We start from the raw sequence: 25986 nt of genomic DNA, 5'->3' as shown, positions 1-25986 counted from the left end.
GCCGCTCAGCTCTGTGAAAGATGGAGGGATGTAGAAACAGACAGTCTGGGAGTCATCACAATCAACATTGTTCATTGTCAGTGAAAGATTAAACTGAATCCAGTTACATTATTGAGCACAAATCCTCATCTGATAAATCTCATAGCGCATAAAAGCCATGAATGTTGAGATGAAACACACATTATGCTGATGATGTGAGACTTTACTGTCTGCGTGAAGAATGAGCCGAGACTGAGGTGATTATAGCTCCCCTCTGAACACAGTGATCTGTCAGAACTGAAGGAGACAAAGAAGCAAGTAGGGAGACAGAGAGATCGTTACAGGTAGATGGCAGCTCAGTTGTTAAAGGAATAATAGAGAAGATCGATACATCTACGGTATCATTTCTGTCTGTTAAATATGAAGCTACAGCCAGGAGACGGAAAGACTGGAAAAAGCTGGGGTGTCAAAAGCTAACAAAATCTCCTGGGATTTAATTTATAGGAGACCCGACTGGTGGAGGTGTTTTTTTATTGTTACGGTTGGACAGAGCCAGGCTAGCTGTTTCCAGTCTTTATGCTACGCTGCGCTAACTAGCTCCTGGCAGAAGCTTCACATTTACCGCACGGACATGAGAGTGGAATCGATCTTCCCGTCTAACTCTCAGCAAGAAAGACGACATGTTTCCTGTTCCTTTCTGTGTGGAGTTAACATGTTCTCCCTACATGTTACATGGATGTAAACAAGTTTTTGTCTGTTTATGTGTTTGACTATAGGTCCTGTTTCCTGCCATAAACCAAATGCATGCTGGGATAGACAGTCTTTACCTCTTCGTGATCGTAAATAAGAAAAAGGTGGTGTGGAGTCTGTGAATGAAACAAGTATGCATATAAAAAAAAATACTCATGTTGATTTGATATTTAATCGCTGACATGTAATTGTATTGCATCAAAAAAAGGAAACAATATTTGAATACTTAATATAATACAATAAAAGAAACAGAGCTGAAATAATGAGCTGACTAATCAATAAGATGATTGCTTGAAAATGAATTATTATTGTTATTTTATTTTCATCTTTTAAGATTTATCTTTTAAGTTATTTTTCAAGCAAACATTTCAAACACTCAAAGTGCTACTTTTCTGTGATTGTAAATAAAATATCTTTAGGTTTTTGATTGCTGGTCAGACAAAATATGACATTTGATGACACCATCTTGGGCATCATTCACAATTTTACGACATTTTACAGACCAAACATTTAATCAATTAAATTGGTCGCAGATGAATCATCAGTTGGAGCCTTAAAGAGGAATAAACTAAACTGTAATGCTCAAAAAAAATAATGAAGATGCAATTCAAATCGGTTTCACCACATTCAGAGAATAACAAGTGTCTCATCACAATGCTTCACCTTTTCTTACCCTCTGGAAATTCAATCCATCACTAAACGGCTGAAAAAATCAATTTACCTCTCAGCCTCAAGTGAGCATTATATTATTTATTTTCTCTTTGCAGAGTGACACCAGAATGCTATTAGCATGTGTGGATGTGTTGATGCTCTGGTGTAAATGAGGCTTGCTGTTTGTTTTCACTTTGGATTAAATTAGAGACAGTGCATTATAATTTTGTGAAGAAAAAAATATTTGTTTTCTCTTTCTGGTCATTTATTAGATTACTTAAAGCAGACAGTAATAATACACTAACAAGGACATTGGGAACAAAACAGTTTAGTGGTTTAGATTCTATCAGCAAGAATATTTTTGCTGCAGTATGATACATTTCTGGGAGTTCACAGTCTCGTGTGACAGACTGGTCTCATTTTCAGCACTGAACGCTGTGATTTGGACGCTGCCTTTATGCTTTCATGCCCCCCACCAGCTCAACATAATGCTAAAGAATAATTGGCAACTTGACAACCGTTTACTTGTTTGCAGCTGTAAAGTCTCTCCATGTTTGTTTTGCCTCGGGGCGAAGTAATTAATACATTTTCAAGGAAACACAGGGAGAGAATTATGTGATTCCCTCTTTTTAAAAAATCCTTAGTAGTTTAAAACCACTGTTGAGCAAGTACTGTGTGGAGGTAAATCGGCTTATAACATAAAAAGAGAGAATGAAACATCAAATAAAAATGAACAAAACATTCAGCATGAATAAAAGATAAAACAAATAGTGTGTCTGAGTATGTGGGAGTATGTGTGTGTGTGTATCATCACTGCTCTCAAATGCTCATTGCTATCCAGAGGATTTTTGTTTCATCTCCGTCTAAAAGCACTAAAAGAAAATTATCTGTCTCAGTTTAAATGACAGACGATTTCAATCCGCCGTTTAAAATGAGTAAGGACAACAACTGAGTGCAGGGTTTCACAGACGCAAACACACACATACATTTAAGTGTCAAATTAGAGTGATATACAGAGAGTCTTTAACTGTAGAGACATTTCTGTCTAAATAAGCGTGTGAGGATTTCTGTATCACAACATGAAAGTGAACCAGCAGGCTTCTCTGTCAATGTCTGGCAAACACAATCGTGATGTAACCTCATCTTCATTGACTCGCAGGCCACAGATCGATAAGTGTTGCATTCCAACATGTGTATCTTAGCGTGGACTCTTTTCTGTCGTCGTGAGGTAGGATTCGTGGTCAAATCGTTCACATATACAGTACAGTAGAGGCCCGTGTGCTGTGGGCCGGCAGATTATTGTTGCTAAGCAATCCTGATAGTGTCTGTCAGCTATCCAGAATTGCCCACAAACCTGCCTATAGCCGAGGTGACCAGCCAATCAAATAGCCAATTGGCTCTAGGCCAGCGTCAAGTCACTGCCTGGCGGCGAGCACGGAGCATGATATGAGTGCCGACTGCTCTGCTCTTCTCTGCTATGATGAATGATGATTATGATTAAAGTTTTAGCTGCAACACGGGTCCCCCTCCAAAAAATATCACTTTGTGTCTGTACAAGAAACCGTCACCTCTAATCACCTCTAACAAAACACGTCCGCAGCTGGAAGAAACACGACATTCAGCATAATTCCTGATCCAAATCAGGACTAACTCAGCACTTTAACTTCCACAACTTAGCATATCTGTTGGCATTCACATGACCAGTGATGAGGATAGTGGCTGAATGCAAAATACACCAAAATCACATCCCCCCCTTCTTGTTTTAGCCTGGTGTTTACCTCTGTGCCATCAGCACTCAGTCCTTATCTGCCGTTGATTTCTGCAGCTCACCACTGGCCAGCATCACTCAGCCACACACACACACACACACACACACACACACACACACAAACACGCACACACACACGCACAAAAAGGCTCTGACACATCCTGATTCACAAAGATGTTCATGTGCAGAGAATACAGGCACAGTGTACAGTGACAGTCATAGTTTATCATGACTCACTTAGTTAGAAAACGCAGAGGAAGGTCCTCTAAGATAGCCATCTTCTACTGGTTTTCATTGTATTCACGTCACATAGCTGCACCCTAATTTAAAAAAAGATCTCCAAAAGAAAACTCACCAGTCGGATGTGGTGTTCCCCCTCGTGATGTGGCCCATCCAATATCAATAACTACAGCTAGCTATACGGCCCCTCAGAGCTGTGGTAACATAGTCTGATCTCTCCCATAAGCAGAGACTGCAGTCTCCTCTCACTTCTCTCTCCACTGCAGTACTACACCCCTCCTCCTCCTCCTCCTCCTCCTCCTCCTCCTCCTCTTCCAATGCACACCATCTCCCCCATTTTCCACCCTCCCATCACACTCCTCCCTACTCCCTCTCTGTCTCTCTCCCTCAATGTACTCATGCACACAGCCTCTTTACCCCATTCTCCATCTCTCTTTCTCTCTCTCTCTCTCTCTCTCTCTTGCTCGCTCTCCCCAACCTCATTTGTGATGCTGCTCACACAGCTGATTGCAGCATGCCACTCTTTGGTCTAGCGTCGGAGGGCAGTTGTAAAAGATCAATATGCACAAGCTTTGGTCTGTGTGTGTGTGTGTGTGTGTGTGTGTGTGTGAGAGTGCGTGAGTGTGCGTGTGTGTGTGTGTGTGTGTGTGTGTGTGAACAAAGCCACAGCTTGCACTGATCAGAGATGGACAACAAGCAAGGTGGGTAGTAGGACGGCTGACGAACTATTAAGGGCGTGCTGACTTTATACCACATCAGCTCCAAATAGTATCAAACTGAGCTCGTACAATTAATTGGATCCCTACAATTGATCTCAGAAGTGCGATGTAACCCCCTGGAGAGACCCTCCCTCGTTAAACCCTTTCAGGTCGAACAACTGAAACCAAGAATGATTAGGTCAACTTGTCTGCCTTTCACTGATCCCTCTGGAGGCTCGTCAATGATGATTGGAAGTGAGCAGATTGCAGAGCAGACTCTCCAGTTACAATACAAACAAAGAATGCAGCAGCCCACAGCGTCGATTTAAAACCATTACATCATAAAACAACAGATGTGTGACCAAGAAGTCTAGGCACGCATAGAGAGAGAGAGAGAGATAAAAGTCTTGAGTAGGAAAATCTGGTTCCTCACAGCCTGGCGTTATACATTCTGCATGATAAACTGGTTTCAAATCAACACATACATACAAATGTCCCACATGTATACTTCTGTACATATATGAGCCCTTTTCCATTACAGTATTCAATCTTTTCCCCGGCTTTCTCCTCAAACACTCTTCCCCTCCTCACTCTCCTTGGGGAAATACCTCTCTGTGTGCTCATGTTCAGCCAGCAGCTGTCAGGAGCCTCCAGTCTCCACTTCAGGTTGCACTGCAATGAGCTCCTCCTGCCAGAGGGGGGCAGGAATCTCACACAAAAGTGCTGCATCACATCACAGAGCATATTTTTTTTCTACACCAATGTACTGCAAAGTTATGCCCTGAGATATTTGTCTTCCACGTTTTTCCACCAAATCAGTTTTCATCTCCTAGCAAAAGTTAAAGATGACTCTTTTTAAAAAATAGAACATTTAGCTGTGACTTTGTACAAAACTGTTCAAGATTGGCTCTACAGGTAAATTTTGATAAGACTTGGCAGCCAGTTCTGACATATATGAAAACCATACTCTTCTGTAACTGATTCTCATTTAAACCAAATTACAAAATAGATTGACTATAGACAACTGCAACTAATATGTACCTCTTCTTGTCTGTGTGACTATGTGTATTTATGTTTAAATTATTATCTTTTTTTGCTGATTGTTTATGTATGTTTGATAATAAATCTGTATATGTGTATTATTGTTATTATTATTTTACCCATACTGTGGTTTACTTGATAATTCTGCTCTTCGTTTAGCTTTTTATTTATTATTTTTATTTATTTATGTTTTAATTGTATTCTTTATTTGTTTTGAAATATTTGTCTTTGTTTTTTGGTTTTGTTTTGTTTTTGTTTAGTTTTTTTTTGGGGGGGGGGTATAAAAAATGGACGACATTCACACTTCAGTATTTGGTATTTCACACTGAATGGATTACAAAGTTATGTTGTTGAGGAAAAAGGAAAATAGAATAAAAACCCTGTTCAAGATGGCCATGATCTTTTGCTTTATTACCACTGGAATGGATGACTCACCTGCTTTTACGTATAAAATTAATTTCCTGCAACTTTCATCATTTTATCATTTTCTAAACCTTTTCATTCTAGGAGTGAGTCGTGTGACCTTGCCATCAACTTGCGAGCTACATAATGGTAGATTGACGTGGGTATGAGGGGACGTCATGGGAGTGAGAAGGATGTGGAACATACAGTAGGAGAACTGAAGCAGCAAGGTGAAGTTAGGACGGTGATATTGTTGGTTTGTGGTTTCAGGACTGAGATACTTAAAGGTTAAAAAAGACTTGAGAGATGGAGTAGTGTCACAGTCACATCTGTAAAAGTAAATGTGATTAAACTACACATGAAACCTTGGTGTGCTTTAAAAAAGGAATAGTCTTAAATTTTCTCGCGTGATGTGGCAAAAAGCAGGCGGGAAAGGAAATAACTGTGGAGCTAACAGACTAACAGGCTAACAAGAGTGGTCCACAATGTGGCCTACATTATACAGTATATTATTATACAGCTTCTTCTCTGCTGCTTGTCATATTTTGTCCAAGAATACAAACAACAACAATGTTCACGACTGGAAGCAAATACTTGGGCCACGTTAATGAAGAGCAAAATCTGCTCTGACTGCACCTTAAAGGATAACCTTGGTATTTTTTTGCCCTGGACCCTATTTTTCCATGTTTTTGTGTCCAGCTGACTAACGGGGACAACAATTTCTGAGGTCCAGTAATGAGGGATAACGCTGTAACTGGCAGCTGCGAAACGAGCTGTGAGGGCAAGTGAGCAGCGTCAATGTAACATTCACTAAAAGTGCTTGTTTTTGCCACTGACAAGGCTCAGATTGTTATTATAAGTGTCTGACAACGTTATGGAAATGAAGAATTAACACGCTTTTTTTCCCTATTTTGCTTGATCCAATCTGTTTGGGTTTTTTTTTATGACCAACTGTTTATCATCATTTTCAATACAAGTGGTAGAAACAATACAAGAAGTAGACAAGAAATGAGAATGTCATTAATTATAAAATCACAAATTTAAATGAAAAAAAGAGCTAAATAAATAATTATTAAAATAATATATAAAGATAGATCCTTATCGACAACAAAATGAAAGGAAACATAAGGTCACACTGGCCGATGTCATACATCCAAATACATCAAACAATCATGGTCCAACATCTTCGAGGGGTTAAGCTTATGGCCCTTATTGTTGACCATTCACAAAGTCCATGTGTTTCCCCCACTTCTGAGTAAACTTCTCCACCTGGTTAATGAGACCTAGAGACAACTTCCTCAATATGCTGCTACAGTCCCCAGTTGACCGAACCACCTCCACTCACGAATAAGAATTTTCCAATCCAGCATAATAGCTCTATGAATCCAATCTGCATCAGACATGGGGTGATTCGATCTGTTTGTTATTGTGTCCAAGTCCCGCTCAAGGAGGAGTGTCATTGTGAAATCTGAATATCCGTATACTCTGGCTCAAATAAGTACGGGCGGCCAGCGAATTCAAAGACCTCATCCACATTGTGGAAATCATCTAGATATTCAGCCATGACATGTTTTTTTTTTTTTTTTACTTTTTTTAGATAACACTGAGCTGCACTCTCTGTACTCCAACATAACAAACTCTGCCCGGCTGGCACTCGTGTTTCCACCATGGATGTATTCCACCGCTGTCTTCACAAGATTTCGGAACGAGACTTCTCCGTGAGCGAGACTCTTTCCATAACGTTGTCAGACACTAATATTAACAATCAGAGCCTGTCATGGCAAAAACAAGCACTTTTAGCGGACGTAAATAACGGTGCCAGCTTGCCCCAACAGCACCATATTGCAGCCTGTGAGCAGCTGCCATCTACACCGCTCTCCCTCAATAGTGGACCAATTTCAGAAATTGTTATCCCCATTAGTCAGTTAAACACACAATAGGGTCCAGGCTGAAGTTACCCTTTAAGATGAGAAGATCAATATTATTCATATTTAATGGACAGATATGACTGGAGCCTGGAAGCGGTTAGCTTAGCTTAGCATAAATAATTGAAAAGACGGGGTAACAACTGTCTGAAAGAACTGAATAGTAAAAACTAAACACTATGGTTTTTAGTATTAGACACAGCCAGAAGTTTTCTCAGATTCTGTTTCTTACTGTATGCAGTTGTTTTTATATTGTTGGCAGCGAGTGACAGCAGACTAGGAAACAAAATAAGGATCAACATGTGATAAAAGTGGGAGGGCAGATTCAAACTCAGACCATTACACACAGCTTTAGTGGCCCCCTTTAAAGGTTAGGGTGGGCTCCAGAACAGTAGAGTGAGCGTTTGTTGTTTGAAAGGGTGCCTGCAAGTTAAAGGACTCACTCCAGCTCGCTGATCCATTGTGCTGTCTCAATGGAAAGTACCTACAGTCAGTAATTATACATTGGCATTTAATGTTAAGTGTGGCAGCACTCACTGTAAATCTTCATTGGCAGAGAAGGAAACTTGGCAACAACAGTAACGTAATTCACTAAAAAGCAGATTTAGGACACAGTAAACCCGGACTGCATTGTGAAATAAATTGGAAACAGTAAAAATGGAGAAAATGTTAATGGCAGAGAGCCAAACCAAGCAGCACTTTTCTACAGCAAGAGAGAGTCAATAGATAATCTGATATCAGACTATTAGCCACATTATTATATAAGTGAAATCAAATTTCACTTTGCTTTGTAGAAAATCATGTAAGGCCGCATTATGAGCGATTCGCAAAAATATTTGAATGACATTTTTTTAACCAAAGTAAATACAGAGATTTCAGTCCATTCATCTTCAGTATTTTAGACAGATGGAAAGCAGAAAGGATGACACATTATAACCTCTTGTAAGTCTCAGTCTAAATCACCAAAACTAAGTTTTGCCATCAGTTTCTGTGAAAATTCCTAAAAATCCTGTAATGCTGTTTAACAGATTTAACAAGTCCTAATGACGTAATTTTCTTTTGTTTTTCTTCATATAAAGGTAATATAACCTCTTTGATTTAAATTATTACATTTAAAGGTACATTGTGCAGGAGTTGGCGCCATCTAGTGGTGTGGTTGCAGATTGCAACCAACTGAGTACCCCTCCACTCACTCCTCCCTTTCCAAGACTGCGGTAACGTGAGCCACCGAGTGTAAAACCGTGGTGACGCTGTTCGCCTCGCTCAGAGGCCGTCCTTACCATAATAACACTACTTTAGGAGCAATAGAAGTCAGACGGCGGCTGGCGGTACCACGGTTTTGCACTCTTTGCTGCTCACGTTACCGCAGTTTCACAAGCGCGTCGAACAACTACGGTGGCCCTCAGGTAACTTAAAAATGTGAAAGGCTCTCTCTAGAGCCAGTGTTTAGTTTGTCTGTTCTGGGCTACTGTAGAAACATGGCGGAGCAACATGGCGGACTCCGTGAAGAGGACCCGCTCCCTATGTAGATATGAAGGACTCATTCTAAGCTAACGAAAACACAACAAGTCTTAGTTTCAGTGATTATACACTAATGAAAAATAGTTATGAATATTATATTCCATTTCTGCTAATAGATCCCCCGAAATACTACAAACTGTTCCTTTAATGTTTGCAGCCCAAAACTTCCATAGACATGAACAAGAAGATCATAAGAGAATAATAAATAGCAGCCAGATAACAAGTTTATTAATGATAATAAAATAATATGAGAGATTTTTTATTCTCGGGTGTGGTCCTCAGATGTAATCAGCTAATGTTCTTGAGGTTTTGGAAAACATTTCAGCTTCTTGACTCAGCAGCTCTGTTACCTGGCAGAGTTTTGTGCAAGGTCACAATGTAGCTGCATTATCACCCGAAGCAGTGAAAGTACAGTAGGAGGATTGGTTCACTCGGCCTCCCAGTGCATTGTGGGATACTCCAGCTCTTCCCTGACTCTCTCATCTCCTCAGAGCATCTGTGAATGAGTAAAATCCTCTCTCTACTAGTCGTCCTCCACAAAGGATGAGTCAGGCCTGAGGACTGTGCTGCGCTGGGACGTCGATAAGAGCAACACAAAACACTATCAAAGCCCCAGATAGCGAACATATGCAGAGGGCAGCTGCTGCCAACGTGTGCCGGCGCCGGGACGTTTTGGTCGAGATGATTCGTCTCCTGTGAGGCAGCAGGGAGGATGTGGAAAAGACTGCACCATCTCAGCTCCTGCGGGGAGTGCTGCAATGCAGGGGTGTAAGAGAGAAACACGAAGCTAGGAGGCAGTTTGTCCAACAGTCGGCTGCTCACTCTCTTCCTCCGTTTCCTGCCATGCCTCACTTCTTCCTCTCCTCATTGCTTTCATCTTTTACCTCTATCATTATAGCCCTCTCTGCCCCGATACAGTCTCTCTGTATCTCTCTCTCTCTCACACACTGGTCGTACTCCGGCCCATCATTACTGCAGCGTAGACACCAGTAAACAGAAAGCACCATATGGTCGCAGTTGGCTCTGTACATCAGTTGCAGTGTTTTGGTGTCTTGGAAGTAGCAGTTGGTCAACAAGGTGACAGTGTGTCTGTGTTCGCCTCTACGGTGTGTGTGCATGAGTGTCTGCAAACACCGGGGGGATTTTTTATGCAGTGTGTCGAGTGGGTGGACGGCTGTCGAAGAAGAACTCTTGTGATCTGACAGCAGCTTTTCACTCTAACTGAGTTACTGGCATGATGATACGATACAGTGTCAGTGAAGGATAGGAGAGCTGTGGTCAGTCAATGCCAACATGATCAAGTGAGTAAAGCCAGAAAGACTAGAAAATTTTGCAAAAACATTTGACCAGTGTGCCTGGTGCTGGTGCTGGGACGGTGATCGATTTTCAAAAGATTTTAAAGCTTTTCTCCACTCTAGCTGTGATGTCACGCACTCTAGCTTTGAACATCCCATCCAATACACACCCATTATAAAATCTGAAACGGTCTGACAGTTTACGTGCGATTTTTTCGGAAACCGTTGTGCAAATCTCTTAGAAAGGTCATAGCACATGATCCCCGATCATTCCGCACGTTTTGATGTATTTTCCAACATTACTAGTTTGAGCTGGACTGTTGCTGTTCTTGGTAAGCTTGGGGAATCACTTCCGCCAACTCTGAACACGTAACAGATACAAAGCAACAAAGTTAGCTGCCAAATCCATTACAAAATGGAACCATTTAAGGTTAACTTCTATGGAGGAGTAGATTGAGCATTGCCTATCTCTACAAAAAAATGTCACCTGCTAAACAACATGCGGCGCTACGTAAAGAGGAGGTTCCACAATGTTGCCCAGAAAAAGCAAGCAAGCAGGAACGCAGCAGAAATACACTAACCACTGCCTCCGCAGCACCACGATTCAGAAACTGATGAGTCTTGACACCAGAGACATTATGGCCATAAGTGGATGTGCAACTGAAACTCGAGGACAAGAGAAAAGTGGAGCAACGTCCTCGACACGCCAAGCAACACACCTCCACCTGACAAAAAAGGCAAGCCTAATACAAGCAGTTATCAAAGTCATCCTACTGACACTAGACAGTTTCTCAGTGGTTGCACAATAAATGGCAACATACAGTAATGTAAATAAAGAGCCAAATAATGAAATAAATATAACATTAGTGATGAAAAATAAATATGCTAGCTGCTAGTGTACGTTCCATAGCAACACTGTTATAGCAACTACCTCGGTATGTGCAGGCAGGAGGGCCTATTTTATTTATTATTATTTATTGATAAAAAACTATTTTAATTTGAATGTGTTTATAGCTTTCATATTGCCATACTTGATGACCGTTTTATAAAAGCAATAGCTTAATTAGTATCCTTTATACAGGGCTTCCCTGTAACTGGAATAAACCTCTTTCATAAAAACATTTTGACCTGTAATAACAAGAAAAGCAGAGGTATAACTAATAATATTAACGGTAGCTCTGTTCTATTTTAAGGCTCTATACACTCATACAGGTGTTGTAACTTGTTCTGACTGATTAGACCTCTGCTCAGGTTGTAGTTGGGTTATGTGAGTGGGTCAACAAACTACATGTCCTCGTAAGAACGATGAAGGTTTCATTTGTCCTGCACTAACAGGTGCAACAAAACTGACAATAAGATATTTCAGTATTTAAAACAAGCCCTGCTTGTACAGGCCAGCACAGTCCTGTGAAGACGTCTCATCAGGCAACTTAAGTGACAACTCCTGTGTGGGTGGACTATGGGTCTTTAAGTGTTTCAGGAGGCCAGTGAGCCATCATACACTCGTCCAGGGCCCTGGAGTTGGCTAAATTAAATGGGATGCTGTCATCATTAATGTTTCCGGCTGTGATGTGTCAAAATGTCAAAAGGTCTATTAAAGCCAGCGTGTGAGGGTTTGAACATTTCTGAGTTTGTCGCCCCTCACTGGTAGTATCAAGCGTCTTTGAGATCACTAAAAAGCGCTATATAAATCTAAATCTAATATATTAGTATAAATAACGACAATGTGGCAGAAAGAAAAGCTCCCCGCTAAGTTCCTCATGGACTCAAGGGCACTAACAACTGCAACAGTATTTACATCTGTTCATTTCCTACTGTGGCCTTTATAAAATCACTCATTTCGAATGTAATCAGCTAATTGAATGGGCGTTATCAGTGGTTATCACGAATGCTTCAGACAGGCCAAACCTCCCATTGTGAAAGTGAAAGTGAAACTTAACATTATGAATTGAAATAAAACAACTTTAGGTTTAGGAAAGATGGTGGTTTGGCCAGAAATAAGTATATTTGTTAGTGAAGTACGTAAGTTACATAACAAAAGTGCGGTAAAATAAGTCAACGTCGACTTGTGGTTTCACACGGGAAACAAACAGTGGTCTCCTGGGTGAACGTTCTGTTTGGTTCAAAATTCAAGAACTTTATTTTCATAATGCAAGCATAACGAAATTGCGTTTGCCCTTAAAAAGGTGTAAGGAGTGTTGGAAATTAACTTTTTTGTTTACCTGCCACTGTGGCTCGTGGACTCCAAAATCTATCGGCCACTCGTTCCATAGATTAAATAGTTTTTTTGGCTGGTGAGTGAAGCAAATCTAGCAGCCACTTGCATATTTTACCAGCATTTGGCTGGTGGCTGGTGCTAATTTCCAACCCTTGGTGTAATACGTAAGACTACATACATATATATAAAAGGAATAAATGAGATAAAAGATTGGTAATAAATGTTACCATCCATTGAACCTGACCACCAACACCACCTCTAGCGGACTTTTACGCTCTTTATACTGCGTCACCTGACTACTTGCTTTGCTCCCATCATAATTACTACGGGCACTTGAGGTCGGCGTCGTCTTCTTGTATTTGTATCGGTGATAAACCATGCGAATAGTTGATAACAGCCTTTCCAACCTACTAGTGGGTGTAGCAGGCCCCTTTTAACCCATATCTATGAGGCTGATAAACTCTGATAACACCCATTAAATCGGCTGATAACATTCGAAGTGGGTGCAGTCACTACAAGGTAGAAAATCAATCCAACTTTTCTATTTGCTTTAAAGAAAACTATACCCATAACGATGGGGTGTGGTTATTATGTACATTATTATATATTGATACAGAACTACTTGTTACAGTTTTTTTTCTCATTATTTGGTCTTTATGTTTTGTTCTTTTATTGTTGTTTTTATTTTGTCTGTATTTCATTGTATCTGTGCAAGCACTTTGTAACTATGTTTAGGAAGGTGCTATACAAATAAAGATTATTATTATTATCAGTGTCAGCAATTAAAGCAATGCATCGATGTGTGAAATATATGAGGTGTGGAGGTGCTGAAGTGTCGAAATGAGAAGAGAAGATGCAGTGTGAGCTAATAGTCCAGATTCTTAATAGTCCGTTTATAGAGCTGAGACAACAGCTGACGACCCTCCAAGGTCAGACATTTGCCTTCTGAACTCAACCAGGACCGTCCACTATAAGAGGGAGGTCACTCTAAAATGATTTTTATGAGAATATGAACACAAATGTATCTCTTGAAGATACTCGTATAGAAAAGGCAAATCTCTTTCAAACAATCAAACCGTCACCCAAACCAAATGCCCGCCAGCTTGTCCATTGGTAATTAGTCGTAAACACTTTCATGCTACGGTATATTACTATCTACTTACATCATGAAATGAGCGGAAAACAATTCTAATCTCAAGGGTAAAACTAACAAAAGTAATTAACTGCATAATGTCTTTCTACTAAATTTCCCCCGTGTGTTCGTTCACATATGTTAGCTCAAGGACAAACTATAATGCCCACAAACATTTCCCTGTGGTAATAAAAAATGTACACAGGAAAATCATCAAAAAGTAGACTTGAAAGCTTGACATATATTAAAAAAAAGGTAATTTCCTTGTAGCTTAGCTAATATGTTACACTGCATGTAAATTACATGAATGATTGTAACCCATTACAGTCACTCAGAGCACATATTTGTGCTCTAATGTGTTACAACTTTGGCTCTCTGGAGATGAAGTGCAATGGTTTTTCAGTGTAAAGTTTCTCAAATTGGACCAATCTAACACTACAGATTAATTGTACACATCTTCAGGATTGAAACCAACAAACAACCATACAGATACTGTATGTACATGTAAACACATTGCACACACTATCTGACCAAGTACCACTGGATATTGGTGCATTTAGGGAGCGGAAGGCAGGGAGAGAGCGACATTTAGAGACAGAGAGGGAGGAAAAAGAGAGGCAGGGAATACATCTTCCCACCAGTGAAGGATGTGTTGCCCAACTGCACAGATCTGGGGCAACATGGCGGAGTAGTACTGAGGTAATAGAAGCCAGAAGGGACACGAGTACAGTGAGTAATTATCTGATCCTCTGCACCGTCTTCCTACATTCCCTCTTCTTTTCCTCTGGCCTCAAAACCATCTCACATCAGATTTTATTTGAGACGCTCGCTAATTAAATAGCGAGCAATCATTTTCCTACCACCTTCTGTGCCTTATTAAAACACACATAAAGTGATGTAGATGCATTTGGAAGCAAAAACTTTTAAGGCCATAAGTCTCTAGGCCAAAGGCAAGGCAATAAATACAAGAACCAGATGTGTCAATCGGGGCATCTTCCATTTTCTGCTCCAGCAGATTTCCAAATCTGTCAGGGGTTTCGAGCCAGGAGAGGAGAAGACAAATTGGTATCATTAAGAAAGCCCTTCATCAGCAAATCCTCAAAAAGAGGCCTGTTTTCTGCATCAACCCAGAAAAGGGCTGAAAGATCCTTTTCAATTAAAACCAATAAATCAGTTCATTTAGTGTGATTTAAAGTATTCAGTTCATGAACAGAAATAATATTTCTTTAATGTTGTTTTTATTCCTGCATCATAGTGAGCTAAGAGTGCAGGACTCAGAGTGACCAGTTGAGGGCACTATATATACAGGGTTTATCTTACAGAGGCTACAGTATCAGTAAAATGGTTCTGCATACTTGAAGGAGACCTCATGCATATTTCAGCATGACTGAAAGTCGTCATCCCTACAGTATAATCTTCAGGCTTCACAGTGGGAATCAACACTGCACACTTACTGTATCACTGTTAACACCATGCTTTTAGAGTGCAATTTAGTGGTAGAGAGTACCAGAGTTAAAAAATACTCATCTTTACCACTACATTTCAGACGGAAATATTATACTTTTTACTCCACTTTATTTATCTGCTATATCTGTTATACTATAGTTACTTATGACCCCTTACAAAAAACAGTATTTAGTTGCGAAACCTTGTCTTTTTTCAGATTAATTTATGAAAACATTTCCCTCTAAACTTCAAGTCCCAAAGAGATAAAAGTATCCCTTATTTCACAAAAACTCAAAGATTAGAGCAGTTATTCTCAAAGTGGTGTCCGTGGCACTCTGCCAGGGGGTCTGTGAAAAGTTTTCAAATTCATTCATTTAAATCATAATGATATAATTTTTTTTTACAAAATCTATAACTCTATAATTCTGCAAATATGTTTAGTACATGTCTAATGTCTTTCTGTGTTGTTCTTTCACATAACTAAGACTATAGAAGTGTAAAAAATAGGCTATGTGTCAAATTATTCCTTGTATGGGGTCCTTGGCTGAAAAATAATTTGAGAAAAATTCAACCCCTATAAGCTGGGAACCACTGAACATAAAGTAGTCACCTCAACCAGCTACAACAGCATTGACATCACTATTAACAATCTAATAATGTCATATATAATAATATATCACTCACTAACAAGTACTTTCACTTTTGATATTTTGAGTAAATTTTGTTGGCAAGTAGGGATGCTAATTTTGAAAAATTTTGCTAACCGATAACCGACCCTCGTTAACCAATTATTAACCGTTAACCGACAAGATTTGTGCCTCGCATGCAGCGGTGCGCTAGCTGCAGTGTATGAGCACAACAGACAACTGAGCCCCCAGTTCACCATCAGAAGAGTTATTGTAGCAGCCACGATGCTGCGTGTAGTGTCGCGGACATGCAGCAACTTTCCCAGAAAAAGTCTCCACTGCACATTTACTTTAGTTTAGCAGGTTGTCAGCTGTGTGTCTGCCCAGCGTTTCTTTAGCGAGTGTCCGACAAACATTGTGTGTATTTGTGCGACGTTAGCAGCTGTAGCATTGCCGGGGGCTTCATGCTCGCCGCCGCCACACATAGCCTGTCAGCCCGGCGAAACTTTAACGAGTGTCCGACAGACCGCGTGTGTGGGGCGGCGGTGAGTGTGGGGTTGTTGGTGGCGTTATAGCTGTGAACGTAGCAGTGTGTGTACAGTTTATTTGTCGGTGAATAAATGCTACAACTCCTCCGCTTATTATTAACATCCCTATTGGCAAGTCTAATATTAACTCTCTTTTAGCTCTGTTTTTGGTCTCTACCAACTCATGAGGGAAATATCTGGCTCTTCAGCTGCTAAAGGCGCCTCTATGTTCACCAGCTTGTCGCAAACTGTGTCTGTCTGCTGTTTGGTGAGCAGATAGTGTACAGTGGCTTTTTACAGTATGGTGATATTGAAATAATGTTATTATACAAAAAATATTGATTATAACCGCTAAGTAAAGGATCTTAATACGTCTTCCATCACTGGTACCAATTACTCAAAAGCTGAGACAGCTGTTGTCTATTTTGTTTGTCCTTCACTTAAAATGTGAAAATATTCAGCTTTTAGCTTTAGAGTATTACAGCATATAGACTGTCCCTCTCTAACAGGAGTGGCACACAGACACAGTACACAAACTACCTACTGATTGTTGCCGCTTCAATCTGGTACTTAAATATATTAATTCACCCATGAAGCATTCAAAATTGATCTGCTGAAAGGTATTGATCCTCCTCTGCAAGAGACTGCAGAGGTTGGGCTGAAACTGACAGTCATACTGTAGTCTTCACTGAGGCAAGTAAATAAAGCAAATGGCAGACCAATCATGCACTACGGTAATACATCATATAATGTTGAATTTTTTATCAGTGTGGAAATACATTTTTATCCGTCTACCATGTGGAGATGAGCAGGTAGTCGGTTTATCGGAGATTTTTGCTGCCTGGAAACGAAGCTGACAAGTGAGTGAATCAAAAGAGTAAAGTTGCAGAACATAAAACCAATGCATTAAGCTGATACTGTAGATGCTGACATGCTCTTTAGAGTCAAGAGAGGGATAATTATCTGTGGGTTTGTCACCACAAGGACCTCAGACATTACATGTAGTTATGTGACCCATTGTTTATGGAAAAACATTGATTAGTGCAGCTTTAAATCTAAAACGCTTTTTAACCTGCTGATGTCTCCGGTTTCTGTCTTCGCATTTTCATCCTGCATTCCTCTTCAGTAGTGACCTCTGATGTTACTCCAATCTGTATTATAGATTTGACCTGCTGCATTGTTTGGGTAGGCCTGAAGGTTTAGCATCGACAGACGTTTCTTTTTCACCTTTTTCGATACACTAACTGAAAACAAAAAGCTAAATCTTGGCCAACATTTGATGGTTTGTTGATTGAGTTGTTTACAGTTACAGTTTGAATGCAGTTAGGCAAAAAAAAAAAAAAACATACCTCAGCTATATAATGATCCACAACATAAAAAAAAATCCATTCTACTGTATCCTCGGGCAGACGAATGTTGTGCTGATGACATACAACTGACAGAAAACGCACTGCAGCTGAACTGAAGACATCAGTTCAACAACTTTCACCGGGCAGCTCTCAGAGTCTATAAAACATCTCCCCTGACATCACTGTCTGCCATACTGTAGCTATCGAAATGTCTTTCATCACAAAAATAAATGCCATTTTGCAAACCGTTATCACTGTGTATACCTACTGTAGTATTAGTGATGACCTAGGCATACTCTACTCATACACAGCACTGTGTGTAGAGTATAAATAAAAAACATCAGTGTGCTTCATGTACATTGATGCACCTGACAGCCTGTGAAAGAGGATCTCAGTTTAGAGAGGTCAGGATTAAATGCTGCAGTACAAAATCCCATTTCATGAACCATCAAGCAGCAGAAGTCCTCCGGGCATGAACACATCTCCTCAGGAGGAGCAGTAATGTGGAAACTTAAAGGAGCTCAAATGAGGCCTCCTGACTAACCGCAGGAACCATCCACAACCTGGAATAAAACAACACTGATATTCACATTTCAAACACTCGTTGATCTGTCAACTGATAACACTGTTACCAAACCACATACAGTCACATATGGACCGGTAGGGGCCAACTAAATCTGCTAGTAGGTTCAGCAGGCTGATATCAACCATTAATATAATTAATCCAATGTGAGAGGAGACCAGTAGGCTCAGATGTTATTGTGGCAACAACAAGATAACTAAAGGAGAAGATGCAAACACAGTAAAATAACAAGACTAAGAGTATGCTAGCAGCTCTGTGAGACTGTACCAATGGATGCGGAAGATCGCCGGAAGATCCGGGTAACTTTACAATCGGCAGTTGAGCAAATTTGGCTTCTTGCTCCCCTGAGTAACTTCCAATGCTGTATCCAGTTCTCTTTACAAATCCATGGGCTGAACAACCTGGACTGCTGTGGCTCAGAGGATAGAGCAGGGTTGTCCACCAATCAGAAGGTCGGTGGTTCGATCCCTTGCTGCTCCGGGTCACATGTCGATGTGTCCTTGAGCAAGACACTTAACTCCAAACTGCTCCCGAAGGCATGAGTATTTAGATCAGATCCTGATGGGCAAAGTTGTGAATGGGTGAATGCTGACATGTAGTGTAAAGCGCTTTGAGTGGTCGGAAGACTAGAAAAGCGCTATATAAATGCAAATCAATTTACTTTGGCAGAGCGGTAGTTTGAGCTATATGCTAACATCAACATGCTAACATGCTCACAATGACAACGCTAACATGCTGATGTTTAGCAGGTATAATGTCGCAACACATTCACACTCCCAACTCGTCAAATACCGCTGCTTGTTCAGTGCCCCTCGGCCTTTGAGACCGAGGCTTTGGGTCGCACCTTATGCATTACTTTTGGACGGACAAGGGACAGCGTGACAAAATACGCTTGCTACATGCATAGAGTCCGTCACAGACTTCCGTTTTCACAGGAAATTAGGTTTAAGCAACACAACCCCTTAGTTAGGGTTAGGAAACGGTCATGATTGACGTTAACTTCACTGAATAGCGACTCACGTGAGTGACGTGACAAAATAAGTCAACGTTACTTTTGGTTTCACACGGGACACGAACACCTGTCTCCTGGTTGGGTGGGTTTACATTGGAGTTAGTTGAAAGCCCGGTTCGTCACATGGCGTTGCTAAAGGGTGCCTCTGTGTGTCGGTTTCCGATGCAGCAGGGCGCTGACCAAACGGCGGTATTTGACAAGTTGGGAGTGAGAACGGGTCGAATGTTTACCATCTTAGTTTAGAGTGTTAGCATGCTAACATTTGCTAATTAGCACTAAACACAAAGTAGGCCAACAGCTGAGGCTGAAAGGAAGATAAGTTTTCATATTTCATAGTAAATCGTCCAACAGTTGTTGAGACATTTCACACAAAACCACAAATATCAAGGACTAAAAATCAGGGAACAACCAGAGGAACCATGAATGTCTGTACAGCATTTCATAGCAATCCATCCAATAGGTGTTGAGATGGACCAGATTGGTGGGCTGAGCCAACGTTGTCATCCATACAGTCACACCACTAGCTAAAAAAGAAGTGCTGGCTTGCATATATTTGTCAAGGAAACTAAGTACTGTTCGATTCTCATAAAGGGACACCCTATAACATAGCCTAATCTCATCTAAGAAATGTAACGCTGACTTCATCACCAGACACCAAGCACAGACTGCAAAACTGTGCAGTATGATTAATCCTCTCTCAGCGTAATGCTAAATGCAAATTCAGCAAGAAATCACAACTTAGATGCAAAATGATATTTTCTCTCATCCACCCTACAGACAGTTTAAAAATGAGAGATGTGTTGCTATATCGCTTTGTCCTCTAGCAATTAATCTTGTGCTCTCTCTAACCCTTTTTAATTAGTCACATGAGCAACTTAATCATGGCTGTCTTAACAGTTAATAAAAGAGGTAATAGAGGGGAAACAGATTTAAAGTGTATATTGATAACTATGAGCATGCTCTCTTATTGCATTGTCAGGTCACACAGTCACTGTACTATCTGCCATATGAAGTACTTGTTAAACATATATTGCAGCATTAAATGCACCAAGGCAAGGACATACATTGTGGAAGAGGTGTGTCAGTATGTGTGTGTGTGAGTATAGTCATACTGCAGCTACACACCACCCAGTCCACCACTACTGATGCCAAAAAAAGGAAGTCCTCATTTGGCTCACACGCTTAGGAGTGTCCCAGTCATGTACTCATAACAGCCCCAGGGAATAAAGAAACCACTGCACCAGCTGATCGGCTCACACCACTGCATCATAAGCAGCCCATGAACATATACAGCACCAACATGTATCATTCACTAAACTCAAGGCTGTGACTGAAAATAAAAATATTTCTTAATCGATAAGAAAAAGAGGAATATCCACATGGGAGATGATAAAAAAAGAGGCCATGCTGCCTAAATTACAAGAAAACGAAACGAATTCCAAGCTTCAACGTAATCAGTGTCTATCAGAGGCTGTAATGCGCAAAATTTAAAAGCATGTTAATGACAGCTTTACGTTCAACCACCCTCCACTACAGTCAGTGAAGGGAATATTTGTGCTAATAATGCATCTAAAAGGAAAGGTCGTAATGGACTTGGCATAAATTCTTTGGCTTAACAGATTCACATAAACACAGTGAGCTCTGCAGACTCTTATGTGGGCCCTTCACTCCTGCTGGCTCAGCAGATTTGACTTTGCACACACTCCCTCAGAGCTTTTACTGTATGAGAGGGAGCTGCCTTTCATCCTCCATCTAAACACTGATACACTGTAAAAACAAAATGCCCCAGTAAAGAAATACAGATGAAAAGAAATGAAAATCAGTTACTTGTTAGATTAAAACAACTTCTTTTCTATCTACTTCTTTGGGAAAAATGTATATTACAAAATCAAATATCTCTCACACATATGCAGATACTAAGCAGCCAGTGAAAAGTGTTGTTCCTCTTCTTTGTATAGTGCAAGTAATCCCCATCCCCATCTCAAGTTCTACCCTCACTCACGTTTGTGTTTTAATATGTAACATTATACTGCAGCACTACATGATGCTGAGGTGTGTACAGGCATGAGGACTCACCGGCATGCTGTTAAAAGTTCCACTCTGGCAGATTTGATGTTGAACTGCATTAAAACGAGAGGAGACTGGCTAACACTGTCTGCTCTAATTACCCCTGAGCCATTTATCCTCTCTTTCTCTCTGCAGAGCTTTTTTTTTTTCTCCTCCACATTCAGACAGGATGTGTGTGTAATGAGGCTAGGTGCCTCTGTGACAACCTGGCACGCAGCAAAGCCCCAGTAACTGATGATGCTGTCTTTGGACAGGAGAGGAGAATGAAAAAAAAAAAAATGCTGCTTACCTTGAAGAGAGATGTGCTGCCTCCTAAACAAGGAGTGGAGAAGCAGAGAGCAGGGTGTCAGATATGCAGGAAGAACACAAAAAATCTTAACAATCTGCACTTTGGTTCATCCCACTCTCAAACGACATCTCAAAAAACCCCAGAAGCTGGAAGGTCCCAGATTCACCTGGGAGTGTTTCTGTCCAAGAAGCAGACACTCTTAAACAAGACTTTTTCTTGGCTCAAGGTGCTGCTGACGTAGTGAACTCAGATCAGGCAGAGAGGAGAGGAAACACTCGCACAGATCAACATTGTTTTAACACACTGAAATCAGCACAAGCATCAGAGCCGGTGCAGTTCCACTGCTGTATTTCCCGGCACTGTTCGCTCATTGGCGGAGGAGCTACTCAATAAAAACCTTCCTTGTCATCAATTGGGTAGGCAGGGGAGGGAGGTTAGATTTTCTATGGCGCACTAACAACCATGCTCCTCCTCCTCCTCCTCTTTTCTTCTTGCTCCATCACTTTTTTTCCTCTCAGCACAGGCAGCCGGGGAGTGCTGAGCTTTGAGAATTAGACGCAGGAGGAAAGGGAGGAAGAGAGGGAGGGGAATCGATGAGATGAGTGGTGAACGGAGAGGTGAAGATGGTAACCAGCAGTATGCAGTGGCTCTCACAGAGCTTGGTTTCAGAGATGCTGTGCCTCCCTGCTGCAGGAGCTCTGCAGGAACCTGAGTGCAGTGAGGTGTGAGGAGGACCAGAGAGGATAGATGGAGAGGAAGAGGAGGAGGAGGAGGAGGAGGATGGGTGAGGGGGTGTTACCGGTCTGCTCGGGCTGGTTTTGCTGCAGTATAGAGGCAGGCAGAACACAGATGGGAAGTTTTTTCTTTTTTTCTTTTTTCCAGCAGCAGTTGCTGTGAAGCTCCAGCAGACTCAGCAGCATGAAAAAAAGGCAACTAGTTCATCCCTTCCTTGTTTACAGGCATCTAGTATGTAACTGGTGAATAATTCAAAAGAGCAGGGAGGTTGAGGATGAGCTGCAGGACTGACACAGATCACTGCTGCCGCCTCATTAGGAAAGGGAGCCAGAGATTAAAGTGTCGTCTAATTAAACAAAAAGTATAAAAGTCAAGCAGGAGTCAAAATTGTATGTTATAGATGAACATTAAATCTGCCTGCAGACAAGATCCAGTTCAACAACTTGACCTTTGACATGTTTTATAGATCGGGATTGGTCATGTTGGGTGATATATCAGATGAAACTAATCAAACATACATGTAGGAACATTTAGGTATTTTTTTCTCTTGTTTTTAATTTCCTTCCCACTCGACAACTAAGTGCTTCAATTTAATTAAACGGACTTAATGAAGTCTCATTCTGCCATCTGAAATCAATAAACTACCTGACTCCCAACACCGGACAGCCGCCGCATCTCACTGCCACTGCAGGTTTCTCCAGGGAAATCCATGCAGCACGTGTTTTTTTTGTGGTAATCACTGTGAAGCACCCTGAAATATACAAAAAAAAAAGAATTATTATATAATATATATTATATTATAACTGAAGGCATGTGAATAAGAGTTCTCAGGGACAGTATTTGGTCTTTAAACTGTTCACAAACATGAGAAAGAAAGCCTTAAACAATACATAACAGTATCGCCTCCTCATACCACATAATTGCTCAAGACTTAGGCAAATAAAAAATGTCCTCAGACAGTCCATCCAGCTGATTTAGCAGCGCAACATTTGTTAATGAAAAGCAACGACAGTACGGTGGTGTGAGTGCCAGTTTCACCATTACATTTATTAAACCCTTCTGGGAACGCTGCCAAAATCTCTGCAGCAGATAGCAGCCAGGCTCCCTCCAAGGAGGACACGCCATCTCATTGCCTTTGGCGTTACCCTTGACATAACAGCGGCCAGGCAGTGCTCGGTGCATTACCAACAATTAGACCACAACATGAGTCAGAGACGCTGCATCACTAAAGCATCCTTCCATTTTATGAACTTTCCATCCCCGCGGTGGCTATTTGCTTCCCGCTTGAGAGGGTGGAGGGCTGGAGAGAAAAGTTTTGATGGGATCCAATTACTCAGCCAGAGGATATTTAGTGATTGCCTCGTGCTGGACGTCATAGCAATAAATGATAATAGATGAAACAGAGACGCGGAGATAATTCAGCATAGTGCCTGGAGCATCGTTCATAAAGGTGAACCAGGAAGTGTAATGAGCCTCAAATATAAAATGGAAGTGAGAGTGAACCAAGAAGACAAGAACAACTACAAGAATAAATACGTGCGAGCTGCTTTATACATCAGACCGGCACATACGGGTACTTCGCAAAAGGTCAAGGTCTTGCCCCCTTTTGGGGAAAAGAAAACCGGAAATCCCAATTCAGTTTGACCAATGTTTGGATTATAATTTTGACAAATTCGTATGCATTCATTTCTTGTTATACAAATGTTTGTTTTATACACGTCTAATAATTATTTTGCGACCTTGCCTGAACCTGAGCGTTCGCTGTAACTTAATAAATTGAGGTTGATCGGCGCCATGTCCCTTCAGTCTCCCCGAGTCCAACACAGTAGCCAGATATTAAAGGTCTGCCAGAGTCCGCCATCAGAACTGCGCCCATAGCAACGGTCTGTTATACATAGCAACGGTCTGCTATAAAGAAATAACAGACCGTAGAACGCTGTGATTGACCAATCAGAATCAAATATTCAACAAAGTCATGTAATAAACATATTTGATTGAATCATGTTTGGCTAAGTATTGTCTGTTAATGACCGAAGTGTTAAGAGCCAACAATTTGATGTATGGGCTGAGATTTAGTTGATGCTGCTATAATGTTAATGTATGACTGTATTACTGCAGCAGCCGCCTACCTGAGCTATAACGTTAGCTAGCCATACTAGTCACTGTATGTATGCCGGTCTGATGTATGAGGAATGCTAACATGCTCACAATGATGTTAACAGGCTGATGTATAATGTTTATAGGGCCAATATGTAATATATTTACTGTAATAAATCATAAAATTACTATTATATGCCATCAGAGATTAAGGAAACATGCTGAATTGAAATACTGGCTTCTCTGACAACAACGCTACAGCCAGCATGTTCTCCTTTGAAACTTCCATCCCGGTCTGTTTTTGTTTTGGCCGGTGTGATCCCGTCCACTGCCCGTTTAGACACCCCGTTGCCACATATGACACAAATTGGCACACAAACACAGCCTTCTGCAGCCATGAAAGCAAGCAAACGGACCGGATCAACAGAGATAACATAATATGAGATTCTACCCGACCTAGAAAGCCTCGGCACATCTCTCTCTGTGATGCCAACGCATGCCTTCTGCTATCAGTCAAACTAGAGGAGCGGACGGGCCGCGGCTCCGATGTTTTGTATTAGTACTGCAGTAGGCTACACATTATAAATGGTGGTACATAAGCTCTATTGTTCCTTTAACATGTTCACCATCTTACTTCAGTGTGTTGACATGCTAACATTTGCTAATTAGCACTAAAAACACAACATACAGCTTTGGTACAGCTGAGGCTGAGGACAGTTTCCGGCTCTCAACATGGTGACGGCTGAGCTGTGGGCTCCTCGCTAACGGTGCTAACAGCGCTAACAGTGAAAAAACAAAGGCAACAGTGCTGACAGAGCTAACAGTGTTTAGCTGAGGGGGAACCGGAGGGTGGGTGCTACGCTTCAGGACGGTGCCAATTTGGTCAGGACGACGTTATCAGCTGTAACCGCCGTATGAGAGCAGTGCAGAGCTGCGGCCATGAGCTACCAATGGGGCACGCTCACCTGACGCTCACACCCACGCACAAAAGTGCACTAGAAGCATGCGGGGCCGCCCGGCTATGGAGAAGCACTGGTTACAACGGTCGTGTCTTGAAGGGAATCTGCAAAGTGGAAATCTGATCTGAGATCTGCAAAGAACTTGCAAAAACCCTCGCGGCCCAACGACCTATTCTAACCTTAACTATTCAAGGTCAGCACCTAACCATAGCAATCTCACAATAGTTTCCCCAGTTTGCTAGTTCCTTTCTAGACACTACCGATTACAACACACAGTGACTTCACTCTCTACTCAGGTAGACATCACTCCACCATATCTTTACATAGTAAATAGTTGTCTGCTGCTATTTTAATGCTCTAGATATCATGTAGAGGACATCTGAGTACAGTGTGTGCAGTTTACTAACATCAAATCTCAACATCAAATCATATGATTTCTCATTTCACAAGTCAAGGCAACTGTAAAAAATGTAATTAAATTATACTATTTCAAAAAAAACCACTTATATTTCTGATATGTGCACTTACCTACATTATACATCAGTGATTTAATAATGGTTGTCATTGGAGGTTTGAAACTTTCTCTGTGCAAGACCTAAATTAGACAAAGTCTCTTGTTCCATGACCCTATTGCAGCATGTCAGCATCCAGGGACCCAGCAGAAGTAGGCCTGAGA

The 25986-nt window shown here is 41.1% G+C and overlaps 1 protein-coding gene across 3 annotated transcripts in view; it reads right to left on the bottom strand.

The window, feature by feature from the left end:
• LOC119490369 (synaptotagmin-2) overlaps positions 1 to 21865 on the bottom strand; it is a 35869-nt gene extending 14004 nt beyond the window's left edge. The window contains exons 1-2 of one of the 3 annotated variants that reach the window (XM_037773753.1): positions 21686 to 21865; positions 21520 to 21542 (exon numbers count right to left, since the gene is read on the bottom strand). The gene's annotated coding sequence lies outside the window, so the exon portion shown is untranslated. Of the gene's footprint in view, positions 1 to 3503; positions 3672 to 21519 lie in introns of those variants that run through there. The other 2 variants (XM_037773760.1, XM_037773744.1) reach the window with 2 other exon arrangements.
• Positions 21866 to 25986: the final 4121 nt, after the last annotated feature.

This window comes from Sebastes umbrosus, chromosome 1 (assembly GCF_015220745.1).
Source record: "Sebastes umbrosus isolate fSebUmb1 chromosome 1, fSebUmb1.pri, whole genome shotgun sequence".
Taxonomy (NCBI): domain Eukaryota; kingdom Metazoa; phylum Chordata; class Actinopteri; order Perciformes; family Sebastidae; genus Sebastes; species Sebastes umbrosus.
This window is presented reverse-complemented; position numbering and strand designations above follow the sequence as displayed.